This window comes from Lactuca sativa, chromosome 2 (genome assembly GCF_002870075.4).
Source record: "Lactuca sativa cultivar Salinas chromosome 2, Lsat_Salinas_v11, whole genome shotgun sequence".
Classification (NCBI taxonomy): Eukaryota; Viridiplantae; Streptophyta; class Magnoliopsida; order Asterales; family Asteraceae; genus Lactuca; species Lactuca sativa.
Window position 1 is genome coordinate 177,648,734 of NC_056624.2, and position 8,887 is coordinate 177,657,620.

At 41.0% G+C, this 8,887-nt stretch overlaps 1 non-coding gene across 1 annotated transcript; it reads right to left on the bottom strand.

Moving 5' to 3' along the window:
• Positions 1-810: 810 nt before the first annotated feature.
• On the bottom strand, positions 811-917 carry LOC111902799 (small nucleolar RNA R71). Its single transcript, XR_002853964.1, has one exon. It is a non-coding gene; the product is annotated as a small nucleolar RNA R71 (small nucleolar RNA).
• Positions 918-8,887: the final 7,970 nt, after the last annotated feature.

An 8,887-nucleotide genomic window follows, 5' to 3' on the forward strand; every position in this document is an offset into this window, starting at 1 on the left:
TGTTTTTTCTGCGACAACACGAGGTGGTAGCCTTTACCACGTCGTGATGACCAGTCAGTAGGAAATTTTTATTTAGTTTTTGTTTATTTTTGTGTTTTTATTTTGTTTATTTTGTATGAGTTCATGACTAGAGGCTCTAACACACCTTTGGTGCCACCACTTGAAGATCCATAGTCGGCCCTTCACAAAAAGAAGGATAAGAACGTGAAAGAAGATCAAACACCAAAGAAGACACCCTTACAAGAATTCAAGTCAGTGTTCTCAAAGAATTCGGGGAAGAAAACGGAAGAGTCGAGTTCATCTTCAAAGAACAAGAGCAAGGTTGAAAACTTAGATCAAATACCTATCCCAACCGAATCCGAGTACGACTCCGAGACTGAGTTTGGACTTTATACGAGTGAACCCGAGAACGAGCCAAGAAACGAGATGGCAAACATAGAAGAAATTTTAATGGGAGCTTACAAGAAGCGAATTCGAGATGATGTTGGTCTAGGATTAGTACAACCAGCGATACCTGCCACTGCCACATTCGAGCTGAAGGGACACATCCTTACTGCACTTGAGGATATCCCATTTTATGGGAAAGATCATGAGGATGCATTGAAGCATCTAGATGAGGTCAATGACATTGCTGACTACTTCAATGTCCCGAATGTCAATAGATATACCATCTTACTAAGGATGCTACCACTAACTTTCAAGGGAGCTGCAAAAGACTGGTTGAAAGAACTTCCTCCTGGTACAATCACTACTTGGGCTCAAATACGTGAGCAATTTCTAGATCAGTTTAGCCCACCTTCCAAGATAGCTAAACTCAAGAAGGCAATAGCCAACTTTGAGCAACAACCAGGGGAGTTACTATATGAAGCTTGGGAGCGCTACAAAGGGTTGTTTAGGTATTGTCCTCAACATGATCTTAATGTTCAACAAGAGATGTCTATTTTCTATGATGGGGTCAATGTTATGACAAGACAACTCCTTGATTCTCAAGGGCCACTGACAAAGAAAAATCCAAGGGAGGTCAAGGAGTTAGTTGAAGAATTTGCAAAACACTCTCGTGAGTACCACAACCCAAGACAAGAAGGAGCAAAAGGTAGTAGGGGTGCACATTCTGAAGAGATGGCTGCTATGCTGGCGATGCTCAATACTATGGACCGAAGATTGACCCAAATGGAACAATCAATTCATGCAATAAGAGTTGGATGTGAGAAATGCAGTGGGCCACACTTGACTAAGGATTGCCATTTAGATGAATATGGGAACAAGAAGGCTCAAGTTTGCTACTTAAGTGGGGACAAGTATGATGAAGATTGGAGGAAGCCAAAGAAGGAGTGGCTGCCTTTTGATGAGTACAAGAAACATAAAGAGGAGAAATTCAGGAAGACTGGCCGGGGTTTTACCAAAAAGAGCAACCACCAGCTGAGAAGAAAGTTGATTTGGAGACTATATTGGTTCGTTTCATGGAAGCTTCAGAGAAGAGACATGATGATACTGATGTAGCATTGAAGGATTAAAGAACAATGATGAAAGAACAGCAGACCTTGATAAAAAAAAATAATCAAGCCATGATGATTGACCAGCAAACCTCACTGAGAAATCAGCAAGACTCCATCAATAACCTTGAAGATCAACTTGGCCAACTCACAACTTTGGTGAATGAAAAGCTATTTCCTCAAATTCCTGAAAAGAAGACTCAATCCCATGTTATGGCGATTGATTTTGAAGAAGAGGCCATCTCTGAGTTCTTAGAAGCACTAGAGGAGGAGCCAAACCCATCCGAACCAAAGCCAAAGAAGTTGAAGCTCGAAAACGAAATTGTTGCTGAAACACCAGACTCACGTCGTGAGCCCGCCATGCTCACGATGTGGGCTCAATCTGAACAGAAAAATTCAAAATCCGTTCCAGCTTAGTGACCGCCTTTTCCGTTTCTGTCTCGAGCACATCTCAGTCCACTGGAAAGGGAAAATTTGGAGTTTATTCAACAAATAAAGGGTATTCCTATTAATACCCCTTTTATCAATTCACTTTCAAAAATTCCAGAATATGTGAAGTTCCTACAAGATCTTATAGACACTCGACAACAATTAAAGAACTCTAAAGTAATTCTTAGTGAACAAAGTTCAAGAGTTTTATTGGGAGAGATGCCTAAGAAGATGGGAGATCCTTGACGCCTCACTCTTCTATGTGAGTTTGGAAACAATTTGAAGACTTATGCTTTAGCCGATTCCGGGGCTAGCATAAATTTGATGTCATATTCATTCTATCAAAAGCTGAATATTCAAAAAATGAAGGCTACAAAGATGACCATCCATATGGCCAATCGATTGGTGACTCACCCGAGGGGAATTGTAGAAGACATCCTTGTTAAAATTGGGAAATTTGTTTTCCTAGTTGACTTTGTGATTATGGATATGAAGGAGAATGTTAATGTCCCAATAATTCTTGGTTGCCCTTTACTTAATACTACTAGAGCTTTAGTTGATGTTCGTGAATCCAAGCTTACATTGAGGGTTGGTGATAATGAGGAGACTTTTGGAATACAAGATGGTTTTCAAGGAGAAGATGTATAAGGTGAGGTGTTCAATATGGATGAAGATAATGATCTTGAAGAATTGGAAAAGCTCATGGAGGAAGAAATCAAGACAATTCATCAAGTCAAACGCACCAAACCAAGAGCATCCGTCCCGTTCTTCGTTGAAGTTATTACCTACATAAAACCAACAACTTTGATGAGTAAGGAAAGCGATGGTTTTTCGAGTGATGAAGACGAGGCTACTTCCAAGGAGACAAGTCCAGTGGTGAAGAAAGAAAAGATTCCTATGGAGCTTAATAAGAATGATGAAAAATTAAAGACTAAAGGGATCAAACGCAAGCTCGCTGTAGATGAAGTAAAAGCTAAAAAAGAGAATTCAAAGAAGGCTTACATTAGACGAGTTCAAGCGTACAAGAGGCGATGGAAAGAATAGAAGGTGCAGGTGGTGGAATCCTCTGACAGCTCAACGTAGGAGGAACAAAGTCCGACTCACGACTCCATCAAAAGGAAGCGCTTCTCGGGAGGCAACCCGGGCTTGGTTTAAATTTTCGTTTCTTTTAGTTTTTGCATTTTTAGTTTAGGAAATTGATCATTTCGTCATCTAAAAATCTCTTAAATGGTAAAAATTAGATGTGGGGTACTTTAGAAATTAAGTGGTAAACAATTAGAATAAATAAGTATCATTATCTAAATAATATTTGGTCCAGACCATAAATCACGTCGTGAATTGGAATGATAAACGGGGGTTCCATAGTTTAGCCCAGTTTTGAAGCCCACTAAGTGTAATTAGGAAGGACCGGATTTGTTTAGCCCAACTAGCCTTTCAAGTCGTGAATGGACAATTCACGTCGTGACCTTCGAAAGTCACAGATAGGGCGCCAGTTATAGTAAACACTTTGACCCACTCCCATTTGTTTACTCATTTGTGAACACGAACGGAGACAAAGAACCCCATATCCGATTTTCTTATACTTTTCTTCTAAATTACTTGCATCTCTTGTCTCCTAACTACATTTGGTAAGTATTTCATATGCTAATTGTTGCTATTGTTCACATTATATGCATTTTAGAGGTTAGGGTTTATGTAGATGTAAAAATCCCAAAATTGATTGGATTAGTCAGTATTTTCGGGATGCATGGCCTTAGATTAGTAGAATAAACATACCCCAAGTACCATACATGACGAATTTTGACTTTAAAATGGTTGATCCATATTCACATCCCGAATGCGGTTCACGACGTGAAACTCCAGTTCAAGACGTGAAGCCTGGGCGAACAGATTTTTAGTTTCGTTTTTAATGAGACATTTTGGGTGTTTTGTTTTGTTGTGCTTGTTTTTGGTCATTGTAGGAACATGGCTCCTAGAAGGGCAGTCCAGCAGGAGAATAACCCGACTGATGTGGCTAGTATTCAGCCGTTGTATCGTTTTCCACAAAATTTATCTCGAGCTTTGTTGACAACTTACGAGAACCGGTCGGTATGGCTTTATAACCGTGAGTTTGCGATAGCACCCATTGTGGATTGGAGATGGATACGAGGTGTGGGCATGGTTTTAGAATTAGAGCGATATTGGACAAAGGTGTATGAAGGATATGGTTTTTCATTTACGTGTCATGGTTGGAGAAATCTTTTCGCTATTTAAGAGCCTGTCTATTGGGAATTATCGGTATAGTTTTTCACTACCAAAAGCTTTGAGGAAAGGACTATGAATTTTGATTATAACCGGGCGCTTGTTTTCTGGTTGGGCGGGGTTTATCGCGAGTGCAGTCTTCGCGAGTTCGCATGGTGCATGGGCTTATACACAGAAGTGGAAACTCAATCCCCATTTTTTGTGCCATTCTTGCTTGGATGTGTTCAGGATTTTACACCCGAAACTTTAGATATCCACTTTTGGAGGACTATCTCAAATCACGAGTATAATTCTCGTAATGCTAGTGAGGCACAAATTCTAAGTCTTGTTCATCGATTCCTTCATCGCCTTGTCACTTTTTCTATCAATCACAAGCATCGTGGCGATAAGGTTTCCATCTAGAATTTGTTTTACTCGTGGAGTATCATCACGCAAGGGGTTTGTTGTGATCTTCCATACATGCTTGCATGATTTTTGGAAAAAAAAAGCGGTTGGCTCTAGGCAAGGGAATCCGATCACGGGTGGACATCTAGTCACCCGCCTTGCCCGGCCTTACGGGATTTTGTCTCCTAATTTTGTTCAGAATCTTACTCGTTTTCCCGACAATGAATTGACAATTCAAGTGTTGGGTATTATGAGAGTGGTAGTGAATGTTCAGGGCGGGTATGTGATACCCCCGGAGGATGGTGAGCAACAAATGGAGAAACCCGAGCAACAAACTCCACCGAGGCCCCGAAGACAAAATGTTAGAGCCCGGGGAGACGTGGAAGCAACTCAACAATATGAAGGTGGAGTACCCACCGACCCATTTCAAAGTCGGGTTGGTTCTTATTTGGATAATCTTCGATGTGAGATGACTTATAACACCCAATGTAACACCCAAAATCAAAAAGACCAAGAAAAAAAAGGAAAAGCTCTAATTCATGAGGCAACTTGTCGAGTCCAGGGAGGAACTTGACGAGTCGGAGCGGGATCCGGGGTAAAAGTAAGTGACCGACTCGGCGAGTCGGCTAGTGGACTCGGCGAGTATGGTCTGGACAAGAAAAACCCTAATCCTGGGGGTTGTGCCCTATTTAAAGAACATTACATCCCTTCCCCGACCTCTTTACTCCCCTTTTGAGATCCAGAAACCCTAAATCGTGAGTGAGAGTCCTTGGAAGCAATTTGGAGCTTAGATAAGGGGGTTTTGTGAAGAGATATTGAAGATCAAGATGCTTGGAGCAAGGGGATTTGTAGAGAGTTGGATTATTCTTCAGTGGGAGGTCATCCTTGAGGTAATAAGTTGTTGCTTTGGTTTTATTGCAATTAGATCTATTCTTGAATGAGATTTTAGGGCTATTTTGGTAAGATTGAGATCTATTTTGGGTTTGGGACTTAGATCTGAGGTTGCTACTTCAGATCTAGGTTTGTGATGGTCTAGAATGTCTTAAAGCATCAGTCATTGAGTTATTGGTGAAGCCCCTTTGTCTTAAACCCTAGCCCTAGAGTGTTTTGAGCCTTTAGATCCTTGGTTTCACGTAAAGTTTGCAACTTTATGTGGGGGATAGACTGTAGAAGAGTGGATCTATGGATTGGAGCCCCTGCATGGCTCGAAAAGCCACTGTATGGATTGAGATCTAAAGAGACTCGGCGAGTCACATGGGTGTACTCGGCGAGTTTTATGAACATGAGTGCAGACTCGACGAGTTGGAAGAACAACTCGGTGGGTTTGTTGAAGGTTGCCTTGGACTCGGCGAGTCTGGTCGCAGAACCTCAACCTTTTCTAGTTAAGGCGCAGATCAGTGAGTTGAGTGGTGACTTAGTGAGTTGGACAGGATGGGACTCAGAGATCGTTGAACTCGACGAGTCTTGGGGTGACTCGGCGAGTTGAGTCGTATTTGGAGAGTTTCTGGGTTTAGGAACTCGGCGAGTCGAGTCAACTGGAAGGTTGACTTTGACCAAGACTTTGACTTTAACCAGAGTTGACTTAGTTTGACTTCTAGAGTTCAGTTTGGAACTAAGTGTTATATTGATAATAGTGGCTAGGGGAGCTAGTGGAGCAGCGGTTCAGGGAGTTGTCATACAGCAGCTAGAGGGTTATCAGCAAAGTTCAGCAGTGCAGGTGAGTTTCCATTTGTGTGAATGGGTCTACATCCACAATGCCGGCCCATGTAGTTATGAGTAGGAAGACCCGAGGGTTAGCCCTAGACACAGTATGCTAGTATGACATTCAGGACTAAGGTCTAATGATAGCGGGCGGGTGCCCAAGGAATGGTTTGTATGATAGTTATACTTGTTGTTTGTGTGATACATGCATGTGCCTGGTAGGGAGGTGAGTGTGGGCGAGGTCCCGTATCTCACCAATAGCAGAGTGTGGACAGTGTTCCATACCTCATTAGCAGTAGAGCAGGGGTGAGGCCCAAGTAAGGAAAAGAGTGAGTGTGGGCTGGGCCCGTATCTCACTGTCAGTAGGAGCGTAGACGGGGTTCCATGATTCATCAGTAGTAGGACAGGGGCAAGGCCCAAGATAGGCGAGGCCTTAGTACAGTAATCCAGTAGAGTATATTAGTTATGTGTTGTGATATGATTGTATTCTAGTATATGTTAGCGGGCGGGGCCCGGAGGCACGCGAGGCCTAAGGAAAACAGATTTGTACGCCGAGCGGGGCTCAAAACCAGGCGGGGCCTGGTGACGGACGGGGTCCGATAGTGGGCGAGGACCAATGCAGCGGGTGGGAGCCCAGTATGTGGTTATGTGCACAGTGTTATGTATGGCATGTATGGATTAGTAGATATGAATGGTATGCAGTAGGTTGGGGAACTCACTAAGCTTCGTGCTTACGGTTTTCAGTTTTGGTTTCAGGTATTCAGTTTTCAGAAGAGGAGCTCGGGAGGGTTGCAGTGCCCACACCACGACAAGCTAGCCTGGGAGGAGCTCAGGAGGGTTGTAGTGCCGACACCACGACAAGCTAGCCTGGGATGTTTACTCTGATAATTAAACAAGTTTTTTGGAAATGAAATTATGATTTGTCATGTAAACCCTTTTTGTATGTTTGAATGACTTAACACTATGAATTAGTAAGGTTTTTAAAAGAAATTTTTAGACTCGAAATTTGGGATGTTACACCCAACTTCTTGAAACCATGTTTTCTCATATGAGTGTGGTTCGACCACCTTCCGTGCCACCGCAATGCCCATATATACCTACATGGGAGGAACTATGGATACCAATGGGTGATGGAGAGGGATCGAGTGGAGCACGAGGCAGAGAAGATGACGTTTGATTTCTTATTTATTTTATTTTTAGTTTGGTTTTGATTTGTGTAGTTTTTGAATTGTTTGGTTTGTAAGACCTTTTAAGATATTATGTTACTCTTCTATTTTTTTTGTTGTTTAAATTTCAGATTTGCTTAAGGAGTCATGGAAAGGAAGTCCGGAGTTATGAACGTTTACGTTTAGCCAAGGGTCGTTTAGAGTTTCAAGTCGAGATTCGAGACCCACAATTGGAAATAAGTGCGGGGTACATCGAGGAGAGAGGGTTGAAGGTTGCAACTATTAACGAAAAATACCCTTCCAATACCCCTTTGAGGGTAGAATTCAACTAGAGATCAAAGGATAAAGAGATTGGAGCAAGGATTCGCATCTACACATTCAGTTTGCCTAGTTTAATCATGATTAGTCTAGTTTCCATTATGTTTATGTGTTTTCCAGCTGTGATTATGGGCTAAAAACCATTTCTTTCGTTTAGTTAGATGAAACCTAAAATTATGAGTTAGTTTCTTACTTTATGGATTACATGAATTTGGTTTATGCATGTGTTTGATTAACTTACCTAGCATGTTACAGTGTTTCTCTTTGTTACTTTAATTCAAGTTAAGTGTAGCTTAGTGACCATTAAATTACATGAGCTTGTTTACCTAGTGATTTAGTGACCATTAAATTGATAGAGCTAGGATTGATCACATCTTAGTTAAGTGACAAAAGTAACAATTTAACTGTGTTAGAACATAATTGTGACCATAATTGTGTTTAACAAATCTTACATAGTCCAATTATAATTAATAACTAATTTTGTGTTTGCTTGTGTAGGACCTTACAAAGTCGTACATGAATTGGTGAAAATATTAGTAGATTTGACAAAATTTCTAATTACATATAAATTGGTAACCAACTTTATTAATCCATAAATGAGAACTAACCATAGGCAAAAGGTGGATTCGAAACTAAACGACAGTGTTTTAGTATATTGATTATAATCATTTTTAGTTGAGAGCTTAAGTTCTTCTGAACTTGTAAAATCAGATAAACCCCCCACTTTTAGTTGTTTTCCTAGTTTAGCTTTTAGTAATTATTTTATTAATTAAATATTGTTCCCTGTGATCGACACCCGACTTATCCAAACTATATTATAATCAGACTAGGTACACTGCCTATAGGTGCATAGTTAGTATAAGTTTGTTAGGTTATAAATTTAAAAGTTGATAGGTATATTTTGTGTACATCAGTTAGTTGTGGATTTCTTTGGCAAGGTGAGTCTTCTCAGTATACTATGTAAGATACTAGTTGTCTTAGTGATACTTGCATGGAAGACTAAGTGATGACCCCTGACATATGTATGAAAGACCAGGTAGTGGCTCCTGGCAATTGTATGCAAGACTAGGGCCTGGACCCAATAGTTTTATGTATGTTGCTAGTTGTCTTTGGGATACTTGCAATGAAGACTAGGATGTGACTCTTGTCAGTTGT